Source organism: Bos mutus, chromosome 1, assembly GCF_027580195.1.
Source record: "Bos mutus isolate GX-2022 chromosome 1, NWIPB_WYAK_1.1, whole genome shotgun sequence".
Taxonomy (NCBI): Eukaryota; Metazoa; Chordata; class Mammalia; order Artiodactyla; family Bovidae; genus Bos; species Bos mutus.
The window spans coordinates 118,332,012-118,358,068 of NC_091617.1; the positions used below are offsets into that span (position 1 = coordinate 118,332,012).

General features: G+C 38.6%; 1 protein-coding gene across 2 annotated transcripts in view; it reads right to left on the minus strand.

Moving 5' to 3' along the window:
- Positions 1 to 26,057, minus strand: part of AGTR1 (angiotensin II receptor type 1) — a 54,070-nt gene that overhangs the window by 12,948 nt on the left and 15,065 nt on the right. The window contains exon 1 of one of the 2 annotated variants that reach the window (XM_070374846.1): positions 15,709 to 15,729. The exons of the other annotated variant lie outside the window; for it this stretch is intronic. The gene's annotated coding sequence lies outside the window, so the exon portion shown is untranslated. Of the gene's footprint in view, positions 1 to 15,708; positions 15,730 to 26,057 lie in introns of those variants that run through there. 2 annotated transcript variants of the gene reach the window in all.

Below are 26,057 nucleotides of genomic sequence, written 5' to 3' on the forward strand. Positions count from 1 at the left end.
CCCCTGTGTTATTCACTGGCAGTTCCAGTTGCCAGGGGAAAGACAGATGGGTTCGTGGTTGCAAGACAAAATTAAAAGCATACTTTGCTGTTAGGGAGTCAAGATAACATCAATATGAAAAAAGTGGCACCATGTGTTATTATTAAAATAAGTTATTTGAAACGAACCTACTCTCAAATTCTTTGTGAGAAAAATACAACTTTTTAAAGTTTAGCAAATGCTTACAGTAGTTCGGGCCTTCCCTGGTGGCTCGGACAGTAAAGAATATGTCTGCAGTGCAGGAGACCTGAGTTTGATCCTTGGGTTGGTAGGATCCCCTAGAGAAGAGAATGGTAGCCCACTCCAATATTCTTGCCTGGAGAATTCCATGGACAGAGGACTCTGGCAGGCTACCATCCATGGGGCTGCAAAGAGTCGGACATGACTAACGGACTAACACTTTCTCTTTCTTACAGTGGTTCAGTTGCCTAGGTAACACATAGAGGTGAGGTCAGAGTATTTTTAAGGAACCTCACAGTAATATAGTATGTAGTATAATACTTCAAAGTATTATATTAGTTAATGCTTTCAAGAGTTAAATGGACTTTTGTGCTAAGAAAATGAGCTGAAGAATTGATGCTTTTGAACTGTGGTGTTGGAGAAGAGTTTTGAGAGTCCCTTGGACTGCAAGGAGATCAAACCAGTCAATCCTAAAGGAAATCAGTCCTGAGTATTCATTGGAAGGACTGATGCTGAGCTGAAGCTCCAATACTTTGGCCACCTGATGCGAAGAGCTGACTCATTAGAAAAGACCCTGATCCTAGGAGAGATTGAAGGGAGGAAGAGAAAGGGATGACAGAAAGTGAGATGGTTGGATGGCATCACCAACTCAATGGACATAGGTTTGAGCAAACTCTGGGAGATGGTGAAGGACAGGGAAGCCTGACATGCTGCAATCCATTGGGTCGCAAAGAGTTAGACATGACTGAGTGACTGAACAAGAACAAAGGGTAATGTTCATTAGATTTTTATTTTATCACAGGTTTTTTTTTTCAAATACAGTTTAGTTTGCTACTTTTAATTTACTTTTTTACATAAAACGTCATAGAGATGGAAAGATAGCAGAGTGGTTTGGCAGAGAAAGGACTGGACTAGGATATAGTTCAAGGGCTTGTTTTGCCTCTAAAATCAGTGAACTAAGCATGAGTCACTCAGTTGTGTCTGACTCTGCAATTCCATTGACTGTAGCCCACCAGGATCCACTGTCCATGGGATTTTTTTAGGCAAGAATACTGGAGTATGTAGCCATTCCCTTCTCTAGCGGATTTCCTTGACCTAGGCATTGAACCCTTGGCTCTTGCACTGCAGGCAGATTCTTTACTGTGTGAACCACTACATAAGTCATTTAGTTTCTTACTTTATTGTCTCTTAAATATTACAAAATATTTTGTGTAAGAATACCAGCACCAGTTCTCACTTCTGTTTCATAGGTTGTTAAAGTTAAAAAGTTAGGTCTTTGGAAGATATGAAGGTATTTTGAAAACATAACCTTTCTATAATGCAAGGATAAGTGAAATGAATTTAATGAAAGAAAACTGAGAACTTCAAGAGATCAATGGATTTTTTTTCATTCAGAAGTTCAACAGAAATATTTTCCATTATTATAATCTAATGCTTTTGCTTCAGTGATTATAACATGGTGCTTGATTAATGCTGAAAGAAAGGTAATATGACATTGCATAGCATCTGTGTTTATGTTGTAGCAGCAAATGTCTGGGTAAAGAGTGAGGCCCTCAGGCTCAGTCTGACCAACAGATGTATTTTCTTTGGCTCCCCCCAAAGGGTTTATAACTTTTGGGATTTGAATGTTCTATGGTTCACTAATCCCCATCATTCTCTAGTTTCTGATTCTTTCTGCCAGTGCTGTACAAAAGAAAAAGGTTAGCTACATATGCAATTAAAACTTTTCTAGTAGCCACATTAAAAATAATGATATTTAACCCAATATATCCAAAATATTGTCATTTCAACATGTAATCAACCTAAAAATTATTGAGATATTTTACTTTATTTTTCACCAAGTTTTCAAAATCCAGTATAGCTCCCCCCCGCACCCCCAGCATATTCTAGGTCAAATGTGGCTAGCCCACACTTCAAGTCTCAGTGACCACTTGGGCCTGGCCACCGAACTGGGCAGCACAGCACAGGTGCTTCTCTCACATAAGTTACTTACCTAACCCTTCTAGCAATGGTTCTGAAAATGTGGTCCCTGGAACAGCAGCAGCACCATCACCTGGGAATTTCTTTGGAATGCAAATCTTAGGCCCCATCGCAGATCTACTGAATCAGAAACTCTGTGGGTGGTGTCCAATAAGCTATTTTAACGAGCCCTCTAGGCAATTCTGGCATACACTTTTAAAAACCCTTAGAAAACTGGAAATAGAACTGCCATATGACCCAACAATCCCACTGCTGGGCATACACACCGAGCAATCCAGAATTGAAAGAGACACATGTGTACCCCAATGTTCATCGCAGCACTGTTTACAATAGCTAGGGCATGGAAGCAACCTAGATGTCCATTGGCAGATGAATGGATAAGAAAGCTGTGGTACATATACACAATGGAGTATGACTCAGCTACTAAAAAGAATGCATTTGAATCACTTCTAATGAGGTGGAGAAAAACACCAATACAGTATAATAACACATATATATGGAATTTAGAAAGATTGTAATGATGACCCTATATGCGAGACAGCAAAAAAGACAGCAAAAAAGGACTCTATGGGAGAAGGCAAGGGTGGGATGATTTGAGAGAACAGCACTGAAACATGTATATTACCATATGTGAAATAGATCGCCAGTCCAGGTTCAATGCATGAGACAGGGTGCTCAGGGCTGGTACACTGGGACAATCCTGAAGGATGGGACGGGGAGGGAGGTGGGGGTTCAGGATGTACACCCATGGCTGATTCATGTGAATGTATGGCAAAAACCACTACAATATTGTAAAGTAATTAGCCTGCAATTAAAATAAATAAAATTTACACCCCGCCACACACACACACAAAGCAAAACACTGCTGTATTGGCATCTTCATTTGCAGCCTTTGCTGACAGGCTCTGTGCCTTTCATGACTCACTGCTGTTGTCTGGTCTTACTAAGTTGTGCCTGACTCTTTGCAACTCTATGAGTCTAATCTGTAGCACTCCAGGCTCCTTTGTCCATGGAATTTTCCAGGCAAGAATACCGGATTGGGTTTCCATTTCCTTCTCCAGGGGATCTTCCTGACCTAGGGACTGAACCCGTGTCTCCTGCATCTCCTGCATCGGCAGGTGGATTCTTTACCACTGAACCACCTGGGAAGCCCTTTGTGATTCACAGGCAAAATCAAATCCAACACACAATGAAAGTACCATCAGCTAAAATATTTTTGTTTGACCCTTTGAAGGTGTTAAAACCTGAAGAAATAGAACAACTTCCTAAATGCAGCTTGAGAATTACTCATTAAGCTGTGTATTTATTTTAAACACTTAGGACTAGCATAGCTTAAGTGCAGCCTAATGGGAGGTCATCTAGTCAAATAACTCTTGTACCTACTCTTAGGAATTTCTTTAACTGGATTGGGTGATACCCATTTCTGTACTCTCATTAGAACCAAGATCTACGTGGGGGAGGAGACGCACTGACTCAGGTGAGAGTCAGAGTTAAGGTAGTAGAGGATCGTGGGGCTGGAAGTCAAAAGTCAGAATCAAGTACACGATTTCCCTCTCATGAGCTATGGAGCTTTTAGTTTTGCACTTAACCTGTGACTCATCTTATTCATCTGGAAAATGACGATAATGAAGTTCATGATGATAATGATAATAATAAATGACAATATTATAATAAATGATAAATAACAATAATGATAATGAAGCAAAAAATACCTGTCCATTCTGGTTCACCATACCGTTGTGAGAAACAAATGAGGTCATGTATGTGGAGTTGCTATGAGATCCTGTAGCTTTAAGACTTTCATTAGCTTTATTAAAATCATACTGTGGTGTAAATGACTAATTTTTCCCCTGCAAGCAAATATAGTAAGAAGGATTAGAAAACTACATGTGATTCTGAAAATAGAAGAAGATAAAGGACCAGAAAGAGGTGGAAAGACTCAGAGAGGGAGTCTAAAAAGGCACTGCTGATAAGCTTCTTGAACAGTTGTTCCAGCTCTCACCATTCTCTTGAATACCTATATAATTATTTTAATTTTAATTAAATTTATTTATTTTTTATTGAAGGATAATTACTTTACAGTATTGTGTTGGTTTCTGCCAAACATCAACATGAATCAGCCATAGGTGAATACCTATATAATTTTAAAATATAAATTACAATGATACTACAGCACTGATTTTAATAGAAAAGTTTAGACCATTCCATCTCCCATTATTTACCTCTCCATTCATTTCTATGTGGGGCTACTTGTGTTTTCTCATTAATCAGCCTGTGATAAGAGGCATCGAAGCTGGGCCAATGAAAGGTAAGCAACACTTTGCCAACTGAAAAATACAATGAGATACCGGTGACTGCTGCTTCCTGTGAAAACTTCATTAGCAATAAATGAGTTACCAGATGTCACACATCAGATTTGAAATTAAAATGTATTCCCAGTATTTGTGTGCAGTCTGAGCAGGAGGAAAAAATGAACTCTTTCCAAGAGTTGGATAAGATAATGTACTTCTTTGCCTTGGATTGTTTGTTTCTTCTATAAACATAGAATAAATGCATCCCTTGGTTTGTAAAGGGGAATAATAGCATTTTTGCACACAAAAGCTATGCAGTGAGGTTGCACATAACTCATCCAGCAGCAACTCTTTAAGGATAAGGTGAAATGTTCTCAAACATTCTATGGCACACCAAGACCACCATCTTGCTTTTAACTTTGCCATAGCAATTCCTATCTTTTCTTGCCTTCACCTTCAGCAACCAATTTCTGCTTTTATTACCAACAATAAAACTGTTCAGCTCAGCAACTGTCAACATCAACTCCATTCTTCCTGAACTTGCTGTAACAACAACCCTGTTAGTGCTTCCCTTTTTTCATAAGATATAAAACTCTCCTCTTGTTCTTCTAGCTAGCTAAGCTGACTCTGTTCTGTTTCTCGAAGCTACAAGCCTCCAATTGGAAAGCACTTGCGGTTAAGGAGGAAACCCCCACAGTAGGAAATGGGGCAGCATGGTTTCACTTGAGCCAGCAGAAATTTCATATGATAAGCAAGTGTGGTAGAAATATCTAACCCCCTCTAGTTTTTATAAATAAATATTTTTGGCAGAAGAAGGCCCATGTTCCTTCGCAGTTTCAAAATCTCCAGTTATTTGGTTCCAACTGAAGACCGAAACTGTTTATTTCCTTTCTTTCCTAATTTATTTTTGTTCATATCTCTTGTAAGACTGGTGAAGCCTATAAATCAAATTAAGAGGGTGAATGTGAATTATCACTCTCAAGCCTCCTCTTGGAGAAATATTTACATAGAATTTCTTTATACATAGAGATTTCCCAAAGCACTTGAACGTTTATTTCTGGATCATTTACTACTCATCAGATGCTAGAGATACTGTCCACTGCCCTTTGACCTTTGCATAAAGGAAGCCAGCACATCTTTGAGATACTTATTTATGTCAGTGGGGAAAATATCTGTTTAAACCTTTCAACTGTGTAACTTCAGCACAAAGTGACACACAAGTGTTCAGATAAATTTATTCAATGTATAACCATTTTATACTCTTCTCTGTTTCCGCTGGTATCTGATTCACATAGAGGACTTATAATAATGGTGGCTTAACATTAACAATAGTAATGTTTATGATATTGAATGCTTACTGTATTCCAAGTATTGTGCTACTTGCTTTCATCTCTGTAAGAGTCCTCTTATGAATGAAATTGTGTCTCTCCTCACCCCACAACAAATTCATGGGACTTCCCAGGTGGCTCGGTGCTAAAGAATCTGCCTGCCACTGCAGGAGACACAAGAGACGCAGGGTTTAGTCCCTGGGTTGGGAAGATCTCCTGGAGGAGGAAATGGCAACCCACTCTAGTATTCTTGTCTGGAGAATCCCGTGGATGGAGGAGCCTGGTGGGCTACAGTACATGGGGTTGCAAGAGTCAGAAACAAAGGAGCAACTGAGCACATGCTCACACCAAGTTCATAGGTTGAAGTCTGAATCTCCAATGTGACTGTGTTTTGAGACAGGGCATTTGAAGAGGTAATTAAGGTTAAATGAGGTCATGAGGTTGGAGCCCTAATCCAGTATGACTGGTGTAAGGGGGAGACACACCAGACAGGAATGTGCTTGCACAGAGAAGCCATGTGAACACAATGAGAAGATGACTATCTTCAAGTACGAAGAGAGGTGTCACCAGAAACCAGCTCTGCTGGCACTCTGACCTTGACCTTCCAAAACTGAGAAAATAAATTTCTGTTGTCATTTTGTTGTGCAGAACTGGCAAACTAATACAAGACCTATGAAGGAAGGCACCATTATTCCCCCTTTTCAGATGAAGAAACTGAGGCTTAGAGAGAAGATCCTTATATTTTTGACAGTTTAAAGTTTCAAGGCTCAGTTCTTTTTGTTTTGGTAAAGTCATCTCTTCATACTCTGGTTTGGCGCTTCTTAATCAGGGGTAATTTTGCCCTCCAGAGACATTTCTCAATGTCTGGAGACATTTTTGGTTTCCATAACAGGGTGAGCAAGAGAAGGGGGGTGTTACTAGCACCTTGAGAGTAGAGACCAAAGATATTGCTAAGGATCTTACAAGGCACAGGACAGACCCCCACAGTCTGGTCTAAGATGTCAACACTGCTGTTGTTGAGAAGCTTTTCTAATTTGGATTTTTTTTTTTCCCCTTTTAAATTCTTGATAACCTGTAGTTCACATCTTTCATGGGATGAGTTAATTATTCAGTACATTTTATTGGTGGTTTTGTTTCATGTATTCATATCTTCCCAGGGAAACTATAGATTCCTCAAAAGATAAAATTTTGTCAGGTGGCCTTCAAATGTTCAAGGTCATGTTGAATACTTATTAGAGGGTCCAAAATTGTGAGCTGACTAAATTATCTGTTATGTCAGATCTTTCTAGAAATTATCCTCTTTGAACATTTTCCAGAATTCTAGGACTCTGTACATGAACAATGGAAGGGAGAATTTGAACTTAGATTCATCATAAGGTCTTCAAGGGATTTGATGGTTCCTAAGGTCAGTTTTCATTCCAATCCCAAAGAAAGGCAATGCCAAAGAATGCTCAAACTACCGCACAATTGCACTCATCTCACACGCTAGTAAAGTAATGCTCAAAATTCTCCAAGCCAGGCTTCAGCAATATGTGAACTGTGAACTTCCTGATGTTCAAGCTGGTTTTAGAAAAGGCAGAGGAACCAGAGATCAAATTGCCAACATCCGCTGGATCATGGAAAAAGCAAGAGTTCCAGAAAAGCATCTATTTCTGCTTTATTGACTATGCCAAAGCCTTTGACTGTGTGGATCACAATAAACTGTGGAAAATTCTGAAAGAGATGGGAATACCAGACCACCTGATCTGCCTCTTGAGAAATTTGTATGCAGGTCAGGAAGCAACAGTTAGAACCAGATATGGAACAACAGACTGGTTCCAAATAGGAAAAGGAGTTCGTCAAGGCTGTATATTGTCACCCTGTTTATTTAACTTCTATGCAGAGTACATCATGAGAAACGCTGGACTGGAAGAAACACAAGCTGGAATCAAGATTGCCAGGAGAAATATCAATAACCTCAGATATGCAGATGACACCACCCTTATATGAAAGTGAAAGTGGAGAGTGAAAAGTTGGCTTAAAGCTCAACATTCAGAAAACAAAGATCATGGCATCCGGTCCCATCACTTCATGGGAAATAGATGGGGAAACAGTGGAAACAGTGTCAGACTTTATTTTTCTGGGCTCCAAAATCACTACAGATGATGACTGCAGCCATGAAATTAAAAGATGCTTACTCCTTGGAAGGAAAGTTATGACCAACCTAGATAGCATATTGAAAAGCAGAGACATTACTTTGCCAACAAAGGTCCGTATAGTCAAGGCTATGGTTTTTCCTGTGGTCATGTCAGTTCAGTCACTCAGTCGTGTCTGACTCTTTGAGACCCCATGAATCGCAGCACGCCAGGCCTCCCTGTCCATCACCAACTACCTGAGTTCACTCAGACTCATGTCCATCGAGTCAGTGATGCCATCCAGCCATCTCATCCTCTGTCGTCCCCTTCTCCTCCTGCCCCCAATCCCTCCCAGCATCAGAGTCTTTTCCAATGAGTCAACTCTTCGCATGAGGTGGCCAAAGTACTGGAGTTTTAGCTTTAGCATCAGTCCTTCCAAAGAAATCCCAGGGCTGATCTCCTTCAGGATGGACTGGTTGGATCTCCTTGCGGTCCAAGGGACTCTCAAGAGTCTTCTTCAACACCACAGTTTAAAAGCATCAATTCTTTGGCGCTCAGCTTTCTTCACAGTCCAACTCTCACATCCATACATGACCACTGGAAAAACCATAGCCTCTGGAGGGAAGCAATTCCGGAAGTCAAACCCTGCCCTCTGGTGGCATCACTGCCATAGGCAACTGCTGTGTCAATCTGAATCATTAGTGTCCCAACTGATTTTAGAATATTTGAATGTAATGTTATCTTTAGGCTTTTTTATTTCTCTGTGGATCAACACACTGAATGTAGCCTGTCATTAAGGCTCTCAGAATTAAATCAAGTAAAGTAAGAGAGGATAAACATACCTCTCTAGAAGTCTGTGAACCAGAGTTTCAATTACTTAGTTTGAGTCTCTGTTATGTGTCTCCTCTGCCCAACTGCTTTTTATGATCCATAAGGGCAATGAGTAGTTGTTTTTGTAGCTGAAGAACATTTCTGGAAAAAAGAGTTTCTAAAGGAAACTCTATTAACAATATTAATAGAATTCTATGACCAAAATTTTAATTGTTGCATTGGTTCCTGTGGACTTTCCCTACACATTTCTTATAGACTAGTCCTGCAAGAAAAGCACCATTGTGTTTGAAATACTAGCTAAATCTGAGGAAATTATACTTCTCCTTTTCCCCATTAAGAAGTCTGTTCTCTCACTAGGAAAACACCACTGTACTTCTTATCACAGAATGCAGCCTTTTCTGTATACTGATGCCAAATGGGTAACATTTTAGTAGGGTATTTGAAGTTGTGATACGCAACTCCATGGGAGACAAGCAAGGTCATTCAGAAGGTCTTTTCATTGAGAACATCAGAGCTTTCAAAAGACGCAGGCAGCTTTTCCTGGATAATTGGGGTAAAACTGAAATAAAGCAAAACCTCATAAAGAACAAAAATAGGCGATCAGATGGAAACACTCAGAATTAGGAGGTAAAAGATACAGAAAATGCTGATGCTGAATCTTAGAAATATATGAAACCAATAGCATTGAGTAAAAAGTGACATAATTCAAGAAGCTGAAGAGCAGAAATCAGCTGATTGCAGGGTTTAGCAGAGGGAAAAAAAGGACTGAGAACTAACACTAGTCTGGAACTTAGAGATGGAGGACTTCCTGGTTTTTTCTTTGCTGTTCTAGAAATTGAGACCTTAGGCAAATCATTAAACCGTCACCGGACTTTGCTCTGATAAATGGGAATGAGACGATAAAAATCCTACCTTCCCTTGTAAGAACGTTGTGAGATTCTATATTTAAAATAGTTTCCTCAAAAGATAGTCTGTTACAACCCATTCACATGAATAGACTATATAACATAAAAACAAGTTTAATATATGCCTGAAGTTGAAAGCTAATCTTATGTCAAGAAGTATATATTCAGCACTGAGACTCTTAAAAGGGAACATTAATGTTAGCAGTGCCTGCTGGCTGTCAGGCATCATGCGAAACAAACCATAGGCTTTGCAGTCACAAAGGTCAGTTAAGATCCTGGCTCAGCCTCTGACTAATCTTGTAACTGGTTAATTTACTCATTCTCTTTGAGCCTTAGTCTCCTTATCTTTTAAAACAGGATAAAAATTTGCTGTTAACATGAAGATTAAATGAAACTTGGAGGGGGGAGATTGGTATATACTAAACATTCAGTAAATGTTATCTATTATTACTGTCATTTTATATGTTTTCAATATATATTCATATGTCCCAATCAAATACTAGGTGAATTACCCCATAAAATTATACTTTATATACATATAATTATACATATGTATATAATTTGTCACATTATTACACATGGCCAAGAAACAGATTGGAATAATGTTAGAGTTCTGTCAGTACAGTACAGTATGGTGATACAACTTGTTATTCATCAGTAAAGCGATGGAAAAGATCCAGGAAGGATCCATTTCTAAAACAAGTGAAAGAATAAACATCCAAAGTTCAGACAATTTTAAGTTTACTTTAAGCTGGGAGGGGGAAAATATCACACTATAGACCTTTGGTTGGTGAATCATACCTAATTAAATGGCAAAAATTTCCTTCAAAGTGCAGGATTCAGAGAAAAAACTTTCTTTGCCAATAGCTCCCCTAGTATTCATATAAGCCTCTTCCTTGAATTATCTGATTTAACATGTGGTAATTGTTTTTTTTTAATATGACTTCACAAGATTCACTGTCTAATAATTATAAAACATTATATTGTTTCTGGTAATAACATTTCTGATATTACTTTATTACTGTATAAAATAATGGAAAAACAAATTAGGCTAAATATTTTTGTACTCAGAATAGAGCAGGCAGATTTGTGAAGTTCATTAGAACTTTGTGAGCATAACATAATATGATAATAATTTTGGATATGAGGAGGTTCTAATCCAGAGAAAATATGTTTAGAAATCAATCTATTTCAGTAGGCATTGTAATATGCATGCCAACCATCAGCTTAAAGCCATTTTCTAGATAAATTACATGGTTCATGTTATACCAGCAAATTAAGATGTTCTCTGCATAAAAAGTCATTCTGTAACTATGGACTTTTGATTTAGGTTTGGAGTGTAGCTTTATCTTAGTGTGGATCAGGAAGTCACAGAAATTTGTGCTATAGGAGTAAATTTAGGGGTCAAATTTATTGCTTTTTTTCTTGAGAAAAATATGGAATATATATCACCAGGGAAAGCAGAGACACAGTGGTGGAGCAGAAGGACTTGCACTTATCTCCTCTTATGAAAACATCAAAATCACAACGAACTGCTAAAGAACTATCAATAAAAATAATACCAAAAAAGATATTCTACATCTAAAGACAAAGAAGAAGCCACAGTGAAAGAGTAGGAGGGGAGCATTCGTGATACAATCAAATCCCATACCTGTCAGGTGGGCCACCCATAAACTATATGTTTGCCCTCTATCCCTGTAAACATACACAATTACTATATTCTAAATGGGGTCTTCATTGTCACACTTCCCAAGAAAGTCTATTTTAACCTACAATGTAGTTGAACCTATAATCTATAATGCTTTACCATCTTGTGCTTTTATTGAAACAACTTGAATTAGAGATTTATAACATTTTATTTCTGGAATGGGCCCTGGAAATTACATGCTCCGGCGTTCACATGTTTAAACACTTACAGGCACTGGGAGTAACAGAGATGGGTGAAGCAGGCATGGTGGTGGACATTTCCCCTTTCTCAGAGGATGTGGGGATGGGGAATCCGGATTGTGTCCGTTGTGATTGGGGGAGATACAGGCTGAGTTTTTTTTAAGGCAAGCTGGAAATTTCAAACTTTAAATGGAATATCCTATTTTGAAATGTTTTCAACAAAAGTAAATGGAAAAAAAAGCAACACTGTGTGGAACTAAACAGAACTGTTTAGCAGATCAAATTTAGTTCTAGGAGTGCCAGTTTACAACTTAGGATCCACATTTACAAACAAGAAAACAGATTTCAAGCCCCAGCAACATGCTGCAGACCCCCATTCCAGTGTTTTTATAATAAACTAAATACTTCAAGTATACCGCATTAGACAACTCCCTCCCCAAATTCCATTCCCACATGCAACAACAACCCATGACAGGATTTGCAGGTAGCAGGAAGACACCTGCTACCCCTCAGAGATATGATGGGATGAGGTTATTACCCACCCTTGCTTTTATGAGAGGGCTGCCCTGGTGGCTCAATGGTAAAGAATCTGCCTGCCAATGCAGAAGACTCAGTTTTGATCCCTGGGTCGGGAAGATCCCCTAGAGAAGGGAATGGCACCCCACTCCAGATTTCTTGCCTGGAGAATGCTATGGACAAAGAAGCACTAAACAGCAACAAATCTCATGAGACTGGTCTGGTGCAGAGTCTGAGAACTAGTGCAGAATGGCAGCCAGGACTGCATCTCCCTGATTCTTTGATCTTGATAGCAATTTATCTTTCCTTTTTCCTTTTTATATTTTGGAGACTATACTGTTATGTTTTCTAGAGCTGTGTTGCATTTCACTAAAGTGATGTCTCCATGTAGGTGAATACAGCACACAGTCTGTGAAATTTGGTGACCGCATGTTATTTTAACTTTTATTCAAAAATATCATCTACTGCTCAGAAGGTGGTCAGTAGTGAAAGCGCCCGATGCCATTTCATAGAGCCATAAGGACCAAATGGTCCTGATTATATAACTGGTGATGAAGTTAAATTTTAAAATATTTTTAGTATTTAGTACTGAAAGATATTTATTTTTGAAAACTTCCTTGTCAAATGTTTTTAAAGTGAAATGTGATATTCCAAGCATGAAATTATCTACACATTTGTGTTTCAAGGCTGCATTTGTGTTTCTGATACTATTTTCTAAATTCATTCACTGTGGTTTAGGAACACACACACAAAAGTACCTAGAGAGACTATATGTGCTATTGATTAGGTGAGTACATTGAGGGAGTTACACATGATTAATACTGGAAGAATATGGAGTATTTCTGATGAATAGTAACATTTGGCTAGCATATACATTTCTTGGGATCATGAAAGTAAAAATGTTAGTCACTCAGTCATCTTCAACTCTTTGCAGCACCATGGACTGTCTTTGCAGCACCATGGACTGTAGCCCGCCAGGCTCCTCTGTCCATGGGATTCTCCAGGCAAGAATACTGGAATGGGTTGCCATTCCCTTCTCCAGGACATCTTCCCAATCCAGGGATTGAACCCAGGTCTCCTGCATCACAGGCAGATTCTGAGCCACCAGGGAAGTCTTAGCCCTAATAAAACTTTTTAGACAGGTAAATTTATTTTTTAGCGTGGTTGGAAAAATAGTTGAATTCTCATGAGCATATTCTGAATTCTGTAAAAAGGCAACATGTACACTTTGGTTAACTGTTTCATGATCTGGAAGAACACAATTCATGATTTTATACATAGTGCTTGGATGGGAAGAGTGAAGAGCTACAAAAGTACTAACTTCCATTTTAATTTCATTTTGGGTGAAGAGAACAAATTTCATGCTTTTTCAAGCTGTAGAGTTTTCTAGTGAGACAGAAAATCAAGATAGAAAATAGTGGACCAATAATGTAAACTCTTATAATTCAGAAAATGCCATGTTGAGGACTGCTAGCTGCTACTTTATTGAGGAATATGTGCTACAGTGGAGTATCAGTCCATCTGACAATGGTGCCATTTGCTTCAGGAGCCAGAGACAGGCTGTAGGGAATCAAAGTGAGATGGGAAAGAGCCAGTGTGGAGCGCTTCAGGAAGTCTGTTGTCTTCAGACGGTAAACCCCTCTTAAAGGGAGTATTCACCTGGGAATTTCAGTATTAAGCAAGTATGAAGTATTAGGCTGCTCAGATCAAATTCATGATACAGGGAAGAATATGGTGCAGGCAGAGGAAGGAACATGGTCAAACCAAGTTTGAGTTTTCAGCTAGCTCCAGAAATTCTATTTCAGACCTTTTAATATTGTCTATGTTGCTTCAATATGTTCAAACATTCCTCTGGCTTGAACATATGGAATGTAGTTATATAGTCATCCAATGTCCTTGTAAATGAATTTTATCATCTGTGTCATTACTAGGTCTGTTTCTATTAATTGGCTTTTTTTTTCTTTTTATGGATTTTTGTTTTCATGCTTCTTTGCATGCCTGGTAACTTTTGAATGGATACTAAACACTGTGAACATTGTTTTTACTTTGTTGGATATTAGATGTTCTTGTATTCCTACATAAATTCTCCAACTATGTTCTGGGAAGCAATGAAATTGTAGTTTGATTCCTTCAGATCTGGCTTTTAAGCTTGTTTGTTAGACGGGACCAGAGCAACATTTGTGTATGTTAGTTGCTTTTCAGTCATGTCCGACTCTTTGCCATCCCATGGACTGTAGTCCGCCAGGCTCCTCAGTACATGGGATTCTCCAGGCAAGAATACTGGAGCGGAATGCCATGCCCTCCTCCAGGGGATCTTCCCAATCCAGGAATTGAACGAGAGTGTCCTGCGTTGCAGTCCACAAGGGAAGCCTAGAGCAGCATTTAGTCTAATTTTTTCCTATTCCTGAAGCAAAACCCTTCTGAGTATGCCACCTGATGCCCTATGAGTTTTGAGCTCTGCCCCTCTGGCTAGTGGGAATATTTGGTTCTGGATCATCTCTAGGGTTGTTGCCTCTAATCCTTTTGGGAGATTACTCATTCACATGCACTGCAACACAGGGGGGACTTTCAGATCTCCGTGCTCTTTCTTTGTAAGGCTCTCCAGTGTCTGGTACTCTGCTCTGGGAGCTCTAGCTCCTTGCCCCTCTGGACACCAGCTCCATCCCCTCAACTCAGGGGGACTTGGGAGCTCCTTCTGGACTATCCTTTCCTGAGTTATGGCCTGGCACTTTCGCCAGGCAGTAATCTGGGGCTTACTCCATTTGTCTCCTCACCCAGAGAATACTGCCCTTTGATGGCTGATGTCCACTGTCTTGAAAATCATTGTTTTATATATATATATATATATATATATATATATATAAAGTATATATCTAAATGACTATATAATATTTCAGTAGCTGTTTCAGGTGATAAAGTAAACCCCTCTCACTCCATCTTGGCTTGAGTTTGACCTACTTTTTGTGTGTTTTATTTTGGAAGAACTATGTAGCCTCCACTTCTTTGTCTATTTGTGAAATAAGGGTAATAATATAATGACTAATCATATAGTAGAACATATAGGGTAGAACATGTTATATAGTCTATAAGATTAAGCAAAGGGGCAGCCATACATTGAGGGTGGACTCTAAAAAAGGACGCTTGTGGGGTGACCCTCACAGGATCTCCTGAGCTCTCCTCTCTTGCCAGAACAGGGATATGTGCCTTTTTTGTTGCCCACATATCAACTAATAACCCCATCCTTAAACTTGTGGACCTGCTGATGAAGGGTTTCTAGGCCAAAGGCAACTTGACTCCTCTCAGAACCAATGGGGCAAAAGCAAATTTATCTGAAACACTTTGCTAAAGATATACTGCCACACCACTGTAGTACCTCAATAGAGTATATGTGATTTATAGTTTAAAAAAGTAGATTTAAAAAGTAGTTTTCTTATTTACACCTTCATTTGAAATAGATAACCATATTCACCAAACTCCTGTGAAGCAGAATGCATAATACTATTAGTTGAAAATATCTGCCCCAAATTATAAGCACATAGAATTCATTCAGCTTATAGTTAATGGATCAGCATTAGAAAAGAAACATTTTTTTAAAGGAAAGGTGTCTTTCTTCTGAAATATTACAATTCCAACTTACTAAAGTAGTAACATGAGTGACTTCTCAAAATTCTCCAAGCCAGGCTTCAACAGTACATGAACTGTAAACTTCCGGATGTTCAAGCTGGATTTAGAAAAGGCAGAGGAACCAGAGATCAAATTGCCAACATCTTTTGGGTCACTGAAAAAGCAAGAGAGTTCCAGAAAAACATCTACTTCTCCTTTATTGACTACATCAAAGCCTTCGACTCTGTGAATCACAACAAACTGGAAAATTCTTCAAGATGGGAATACCAAACCACCTTACCTGCCTCCTGAGAATCTGTATGCAGGTCAAGAAGCATCAGTTAGAACCAGACATGGAACAGTAGACTGGTTACAAATCAGGAAAGGAGTATGTCAAGGCTATACATTGTCACCCAGCTTATGTAACTTATATTCAGTGTACATCATGCGAAATGCCAGGCTGGATGAAGCACAAGCTGTAATCAAGACTGTTGGGAGAAATATCAATAAACCCACACATGCAGATGACACCACCCTTATGGCAGAAAGTGAAGAACTAAAGAGCCTCTTGATGAAAGTGAAAGAGGAGACTGAAAAAGTTGGCTTAAAACTCAACATTCAGAAAACTATGATCATGGCATCCAGTACCATCACTCTATGGCAAATAGATGGGGAAACAATAGAAACAGTGACAGACTTTATTTTTTGGGCTCCAAAATCACTGCAGATGGTGACTGAAGCTATGAAATTAAAAGATGCTTGCTTCTTGGAGGAAAAGCTATGGCCAACCTAGACAGCGTATTAAAAAGCAGAGATATTGCTTTGCCAACAAAGGCCCATCTAGTCAAAGCTATGATTTTTCCAGTAGTCATGTATGGATGTGAGAGTTGGACTATAAAGAAAGCTGAGCACAGAATTGATTCTTTTGAACTGTGGTGTTGGAGAAGGCTCTTGAGAGTCTCTTGGACTGCAAGGAGATCAAACAAGTCAGCCCTAAAGGAAATCAGTCCTTTAGGATATTCATTGGAAGGACTGATGCTGAAGCTGAAACTGCAATACTTTGGCCACCTGATGCGAAGAACTGACTCATTGGAAAAGACCCTGATGCTGGGAAAGATTGAAGGCAGGAGGAAAAGGGGTTGACAGAGCATGAGATGGTTGGATGGCATCACTGACTCAATGGACATGAGTTTGAGCAAGCTCTGGGAGTTGGTGATGGACAGGGAAGTCTGGCATGCTGCAGTCCATGGGGTTGCAGAGTCGGACGCGACTGAGCAACTGAACTGAACTGAACGTGAGTGAAAATACAGTAAAATCATATGGCTTTTTTACTGCATGTTTATTTAGGCCAAACCAGTATGAAGCAGCTAGATTAATTACTTTTATACTGTTAAGTACTGTACATAGTTAATTATTTAATCTAAGCCATGTCTGAGCCAAACCTGTAAATTACTGTTCATGCAGGGCAATGATAATTTATGTACTCCCTCCGTACTACAGCCTGTTAATATATTATTTTTGATTTGAAATTAAATGTTAAAAGTTTGCAAGAGGGCTTTCAAGACTACTCCATGACATAAGTTCTAAAATTATGGATTTCAAAATTAAGGTTGACAACATGGTATGATAGGAACTTATTCAGACGACGGATTTTATCTGAAAAATATTTTTCCCACATTTTACTCTGATCCGTTGACTCTTACGGTTTCAGCTTGTGCTTTTTATTCTGCCTGATTTTATGATGTGGACGTTGCTTTGGATGCTTGGTAGTTTTTTGGCATGCACAAAACTTGATCTCACACACCCTCCAAGTGTGGCTAGTCAGATTTTTAATCGTAGTTACAAATGCCCAATGACTTTAAGTGCTAGCAAGGGGCTCACAACCACCATGAACTCACCAAACTAAACAGATGACACTGAATCCATTCTTAAAATGTAAGATCAACTTTACATTATTTGAGTAACACGTAATATTTGTACATAGTCGAATGAAAGAGAACTTTAAAAGTCTTATAAAGTAAAAAATTAAATTTTGAGATGCCAATAAAGTAAAAAGAAGAAAAGATTAAAAAAATCAGTAAAACACAACGTTTAATTAAAAATAAAAAAGAGATGTTATAGAGTATGCTTGCTGCTCCCCATGTGGTCCTGCAATGCCGCGTTAGCATCACCTGGGAGCCTTCTAGCAGAGCAGTCTCTGAGTCAGAACCTGAATTTTGCAAGATTTTCCAGGTGATTTGTGTACTCATTCATGTTCGAGATGGACTGGTCTAGAGAGACATTTAGTAATCACCAGAGTGTGTGCAGAGATTCAGTAGTTAGCCCCTCATATAGACAAAACCACCCCAATCACTGAGCCCCAGCCCAGTGGAGAAAACCAGGGCAAGCACAGACCAGCAGTGGCTGAGTGAGTCTCTTGCATTTTCAGAGGGAGCCCTTGGAGTTTAGAGGAAGAAGAGTCTCACGGAGGTAAAACTGTGTGCCAAGGTAAATAAAATCTATTTTACATAAAGCTACTATCTGCTAGCTCCATACCTATAGCAAGTGAATTGGATATTAACCTTTCAGAAGAAAAACAATATAGATTCAGACTTCTTGCTGGGACTTTGATGGGAGGGTCCTTGCTTGTTTGGGGAGAACTAAGAGCATCTAAAAGGATGGGAAGTGCTCCATCTTTCCTTGCTACACATTATTACCTTTTTTTCAACACGTATGAAATATGTGAATTTTGCAACATGAGTAGTTTTAACTAGCAACTGTCCTTCCTCTTTAAAATGTACCATTTCCTTTCCTGGCAGAGGTTTTCAAGCTGTTCAACCACTAGAGGTCTGTATTACCTATTTAAAAAAAATCATACTCAACTGATTGTCCTTCAGTTCTCAATTTCAACACCTATTTCTGTGTTTTAAGATTTAAAATCTTCTAAAAACACAACACCAGGGAATAAAAATCACAACACTTTAGGAAATGAAGGAGAAAAGCTAGTAGGAACCCTTCCATTCAGAAGGGTGCCAGGTCTTTCCCCCTCTGACTAGGAGACAATTGAGTACACCTTCATACTCAGAAATACAGAACCCACAGCCAGTCACAAATCTGGGGAGCAAATTTATTTTCTGGAAAACAGTTTTTTCCCCAATATATTTTAAGATCTCTGTCTTCATTTTAAATATAAAGCATTTGTTTTCTTATCCAAAGCAATTCAGTTCTCAGTGTAGTTCAAGCTGTGCCCCACCCCCCAATAGTTCTTAGAACTCCAATTTTACTACCTTTATGAGGGTTTTTAAATAAGAATTTCTTTTCTTGGTGACCCAATGTTAGACTAAAATTAATGCTCTTTCATGCTTAATTTATAAGACTTTGCTGCAATTTTATAAGCAAATGCATGAGTCTTGGGCTAGCCTGGGTGGAGCTATATTAATGGTATAGCTAGTTGTTTTGACTGCAAGTTGAGTCTCCCAAGTTTTCACCGGGTTCCACGTTTGCCAGGGATTTTTCACTAGCATAGCCCATTTTGGGCCTGCCTTCTGCCAGCAGCAGCACTGACTCTGAGCCTTCCATAAATCAGAAATGAGGTGTCCTGTTTACAGGACACCTGATTAATAGTGATGAAAGCTTTCCATAGCGTTATAGAGTGGGCCTCCTAAAACACTACACACTCATATACTCACACACTTATATGGAATGGAGGTAAGGAGCTATAATTTACTGAGTATGTAAAACCAAGGGTTTGGGATTTAGAGGCTGGATTTTCATAGATTCTAATTACTCCTGCATTTGGAGTAAGTGGGTACATTTGTTGCCAGGCAAGGTGTAATGCTATAAGCCTTGCCTTCTTAAAAGGCATTATTGCATAATGTTCCTGGCCTGGAAAGCCTCCAGAAGCATAAGCAGGTCTTTTGTGGCTTCTCTCTCAGTCTGTCACTTTATTAAAACACAACAATTTGCAAGTGTTATTTAGCAGATCAGCTGGGTTCATTTCAAAGGCTAATATTTAACAAAGGGGAAAATAACTTATTCTAATCCTTTTAAAAAGTGTTTTCTATGTATTCTTAGGCAATTTGCCTAGTGTTTTCTATAGATCTCAAAGCTAGGATTCAAGGACAGTTTTGTAATGTTTTACACTGCGTATCTATGTAATCCAAACGATCAGTTCTACAGCAGAAGGAAACTAATTCACAGTGCAATAAGTTATACTACAGACCACATTATTTAAAGTGGTTAAGTTTTTCATTTCCTGTTGCATTTCTGTGTATGGCTGGTGGCATATGAATTAACAATTTTCTCACTGAAATGTGACAGAAAAATATCTGCTTTACCCAATCCTGAACATTACTTTCAGACCTCCTGACTCTTCTATTATTATTCAAAATTATGCTAGCTTATGCTTGCATCTAATAATGTATAAACATATTAATTAAATATTAGCACAGTGTTTACTTGTGCTAATGCTAATTTGCTTCAATCATGCCTGACTCTTTGTGACCCTATGGACTATCACCCATCAGGTTCCTCTGTCCATGGGATTCTCCAGGCAAGAATACTGGAGTGGGTGGAGGTGCCCTCTTCCAGGGGATCTTCCCCACCCAGGGATCCAACCTGCATCTCCTGTGTCTTCTGCATTGGCAGGCGGGTTTTTTTTTTTTTTTTAACCACTAAGCCACCTGGGAAGCCCTCACTTGTACACACACACACACACACACACATATATATAAGTGCTGATAGTGTAGCAGTTAATTAAAAACAGAGAAAGGAAGATCTCAGGCTTTGGAGAATTTGATGAGTTATATCTCGGGGAGAAATGAAAACTAGAATGTTGGAGTTAGTCCCAGATTCCAGTTCTTGTCTTGGTATTGGTTAGCGATATGATGGACCCCTTAGACTCACTGTGAAAAATTGAACCCAATGAGAAAACCTAACTTGTAGCTTTGTTTTTGTGAAATAAGTAAGAAAATGGAGATGAAGTGACTGACCCAGTATCTGACCAAGTAAGCATCCAATTTAAAAGATGTTAACTAATGCATTCTTTTTGTGTCTGCATTAAAAAACCCAGCAATATAATACAATAGCAATAATCCTAGTTATGTTTAAGTGTTGTGAGAAGGCAATAAGGCCCAGTATATGAAACAGTATCAAGCTCTTCCCAAAGTGATCTCCCAAAAGGTTTCACCCATGAAACAAGACTGTAGGTTGGGAGAGTTTTAAAGATGATTCATTCTTGAATTTTTAATTTTTTTTGAGTGAGAATATTGTACCATTTTGATAACTTTATAAATCTCACTTATTTTTTTTCTGCTCAGGATGATGACTTAAGTTTGCAACTCTACTAGACTAAGAAGATATAATGTTACCCTGAAATAAGAGTTAACTACAGATAAACTATTTGCAGGGCAGTTAAAAAGATGAAGTTAAGGATAGGTTCTACCTCAGGGAATTGAAAGAAAAAAAATGTGATGCTTAAAATACTATTTTCAACCCTTATATTACCTTACCCCACATGATTGAGATAAGTTTGTTTTGCCTAAAATACTTTATAGTGTCTCCTTTCAGGAGAAAAATCTGTGGGAGAGGAATTTGAAGGAAGCTGTGACCAACTAGCTTTTTATTAGGGACAGAATGCTGATTAAATTTCAGGCATTATTTTTAACTCAACTTGTCTTCCCAATACTATTTGGGTTTAGTGTGAACACTGAGGTATTTTGCAACAACCATTGGCGAGAGCAAAGACCAACTACTGACATAGAACTAAAAGGTTTTACTCAGAGGAGCAGGACTAGACTTTGGCACTTTGGCCTTTATCCAGTAATTTCCAAGGACACACTTGAGTTTCAAAAGAGATATGTGCTTCCTGAAACCACAGGCCCTCGCCTGGACAAGTCAGTGTCAATTCAAACCAACTTTCATGTTTTTCTGTGAGAAAAGGAAAGCTCCTCATTTAAAGTGGCATGTTGTATGTTCCCAGAATGTTCTAGTTCTTTTGCAAGGGCTGATTTTATGAGATGTCAATGATATGAGGGGTCCTGGGAAATAAATTCCTATATCATTGTAAATAATTGTTTATACCATCAGCAGCCCTGGGACCTGGAATTATATCAGACGTTCTTCTGGGGTTATATTTCGGTTTAGAGAGCCAGTCACACTTAAGGACTGAGTCTCTTATCTTTTGTCAACTCAGCACAACCTTGTTTCCAGAAGCCTCCTTCTATCACCACCACTTTGGAAATCAAATCTGCATTTCCACTTCAAACTGCATGGCCTATAACTCCTCATGCACAGGAGAAATGTACAAAAATATTTTACTATGGCATTGTGAACTATAGCAATTGGGTATTGTTTTTCTAGAATAAAGGAAATCACATTTTTCCCCCTCATTCTGTCCACAATCACTTCTCATTTCTCACTTGGGGGAAGTCTCTAAAGGAGGCGTGTAAGGCACAGGCCTATTTGGGGGAAGCATGACATCACAGATGATTCGGTCCTTGGCCCTATCGGCTGGAAATAGTAACTAAGTCCTTTGTCTAAGCTGGTAAGAGAGGAGCTGCAGAAAATCAAATTAGCAGGAGAGAAACTATTCGTCTTCATTTTCTTGTTTCCAGCCTGCAAATACAGATTGTTAAATATGCCTGTTCTCTAATCCTCATTAGGAAATCTTGAAGAATAGCAGGACAGGAAAAAAGGCATGGGGGTTATGAGAAAACACCACCACTAAAAAATAATACAAAGTCAGAATCGTTCCTTCTCATTCAGACTGTCTTACGTGTTTAGAGGTGGTAGAATTTGAAGTTTTTCATTAAATTATTTTATTTCAGTTATATGTGGATGGATGCCATGTATACAATCCCAAACATATCATTTTATTCAGAATTTTCTTTTTCCTGGACTTGAAGAGAAAATAATTTAAATAGAATACCCAGTGTATGAAATCATTTTGCATTCAGTGGTAGCCCCAGGAATTGTTAAGTTCACTGGTATATTAATTTCAGAAGGCAAAACCTTCACTATAATAATCTAATGGTGATGCCATGCACCACTAAATCTCTGTTATGGGGGGTGGTTTATTTTCAGGCCCACAGACATGGGATTACAGGTCAGTGATAGGCAAAGTATTCTTGAGGTATACCAAAGGCCCCAAACATATCAGTCGGTGGTCCAGGAGGAACTGACATCAACTGCAGGGTTTTAGTGATTAGCGTTCTAGTAGTAGTCACTGATGATGATGGCTACTGAACCAGTCACTGGGGATTGAATCATGTACCTGACTTCTCTTCAAAAATCTCTCCTGTGAAAATATCTCACTACATTTCAAAGCAGCTTCAATCATGAAACCATTTCAGTTTAAAAATTTCATTTGTTCCCCTCTTCTAGCATCCATTCTAAATTATGTCTCTAGTCCATCTGTCAGTTGATACCCTTCAATTTTTGCTTTACAGATACTGGTCTGTTTGCTGTGTCTTAAATATGCCGATGCATTGCTGCCTCAGGGCCTTTGCACTTGCTCTGCTCTCTCCATTGATCCATCTTCCTCCACACAGTTCCTTTGTTCTTAGTAAGGAGGCTTTCCCTAAACTCCTTTTAGAATTGCACCCTTCTTCCTCACTGCTTCTACACTCTATTTCCATTCTTCATGTCATCCAACATATTCTATACTTTAACTTTTTTTCCTGTCCAAATGCACTGGAATGTTCTATGAGGGTCAGGATTTTTGTCTGCTTTGCTCACACTTTGTCCTTCATGTTGGGAATAGTAATTGGCATGTAGGTGTCCAAAGAAAATACTTATTGAGTAAATAACAGCAGAATCTGTTGTAAATTGCAGCCCTAAATAGGAATAACTTGTGTTTAATATAATTTTCATTCAGAAGACTTTACTCTCACGACATTTCTTTGATTTTTGTATTTTTGGAGTCAGAAGAAACAAACTTTAGGGTTACCCCACATCTGCTCAGTAATAAACTTCTGGGTCACAATAGTTGCAAACTGAAATGCCATCAGGATTTAGACAGTTAAATTTAGGTGTGAAGCATCATTGAGGAGTGATGGGGGCTTTGACAAATAGTTGAGTTCATGTACTATTCTCCCTAAAGGCATTCAGATTTGGAAAAAAAAAAAATTAAGCATAGCCCTGTCAGAAGAGATCCGTCTACCTGTGGTTTTAAAGGTCAATAGGACCATGAAGACATTTCTAAGTCATACTGTTTTTTCTATCTCTTTGCAACTATTCACTCAGGCTTGGGTATGTGCTTGATTCCACTTCAGGACAGGAATACTCAGCTGATAAAATCTAATTACATTTGCTTCCCAACTAAATTGCATGTCACCTTCCCCTCTTGCGACGGAAATGGCCCCTCTTGGGTCCTCAGCGTCTGATTATTGCAAACCTAATTGATTTGCGACATTTCATTAATAAAGTTAACTAAAACTAATTATACATATTGAAAAGAAGTTTCCTGTGAAATGAATTATTCTATTTAGCTTAAGGGTTCTTAATTGTTAGAATGAATTGTTGAGGAGGATTGAAACATTATTTTCTCTTGAGATCTTTATATATATATATATATAATACATATATATGTACATATAATATAAATATGGATTGATGGATGTTTATACTATAGTAACTGAAAAAAAGAAGAAAATGGTTAAAAATGAAGGTTAGAAATAACAAAACATCCTCCTCAGAAGATAAAAATCACAAAATAGGTTGTGCATAGATCTCTAATCATTTTAAGATGTCAAATTACGATCTGTTACATTTACCATACAAAGGAAGCTAAAATCAATTTTTAAATTGTTTGACATGTATTATTTTATTCATAGCATAAATTTCTTTTCACTGAACTGGTTCATATTGTATTTCTCACTCTTAATTCAGATGCCATGTGTCTAATTCACCAATCTAATTAAATCAAAATTCTAGCATAAATCCAGAGGGAGCCTATACTAACTATTTCAATTGCCCCAAACCAAGCAGATGCATTGTGGGTCAGTACTTTTCACAGGGTCATTTTCAACATTCCCTATTTGTTCAGTTATATGTAGATAAATATATTCTACATAAAATGAAGATGAGAGTTCATTAATGGTTTGCTGCTAAGTCACTTCAGTCGTGTCCGACTGTGTGCGACCCCATAGATGATAGCCCACCAGGCTCCGCTGTCCCTGAGATTCTCCAGACAAGAACATTGGAGTGGGTTGCCATTTCCTTCTCCAATGCATGAAAGTGAAAAATGAAAGTGAAGTCACTCAGTTGTGTCTGACTCTTAGCAACCCCACAGACTGCAGCCTACCTGGCTCCTCCGTCCATGGTATTTTCCAGGCAAAAGTACTGGAGTGGGGTGCCATTGCCTTCTCTGCATTAATGGTTTAGAGTTGAATAAACCATGGCTGGGCCGTTACTGTTACAGAATAACCTTCTGTATCACATAAGAAGCTGTTCTTGTGAATTACTTGAATTTACATTGCTTTTACACTGCCAAAGCAGGTGCCAAAGAATTTCCTTCTTTGCATTAAGTAAGACACTGAGTTGTTTTATCCTCTTGCTCTGTATACTGACTGCACTGGACAGACCATGAGGCAGCAAAATGCCCATACTGTTCTTCCCCCTTGGCCTGAAGCATCACTGAGTCAAGGTTCAGACACTAGGTCAAATGATAGCCTTTATCCACTGCCTGGTTTTATCTACAATGGCTTTGTTTGCTTTTTATGGTGGCCAGTGCTGTGTGCAGTACTTTGGCTTTGCTTGGGTAAAAGGAGAAGGAAGGCTGCTTCCGATGGGACTTTGGACTTGCGATGTGACATTATACCTCTTGTCCCAGGGACGCCCTGGGAGAGTCCAGTATTTTTTTTCAAATCTGGAAAGGTGCCAAAAACCTAATTCTAAATAACTGGTTATCATCTGCCAAGTTTGTACTGTACTATTACATTTCTGAGATATTTTAGATATTCCCTGAATTAAAAAAAAAAAAAATGACTCATATATCTAAGTCGTTTTAAGAGTCTTAAAAGGAATGACTAGCTAGTTGAAGGGAGAAGATGACAGCACTTCTAGAACTGGTGAAAAGTGCTTCCTGCCAGCAAAACCAAACTGTGAAATTAAGAGGTGAATTCTCTGAGCTCTTTTAATGATTAAAAATATTAACAGTAACCCAGTTTAAATTAGAATCTCCTATATAGTTGTATGCTGTGCATATCTAGCTATATTGTTTAAACCTAGGATGACTATTCGGAGAAGGCAATGGCACCCCACTCCAGTACTTTTGCCTGGAAAATCCCATGGACAGAGGAGACTGGTGGGCTGCAGTCCATGGGGTTGCTACAGTTGGACATGACTGAGTGACTTCATTTTCACTTTTCACTTTCATGCATTGGAGAAGGAAATGGCAACCCA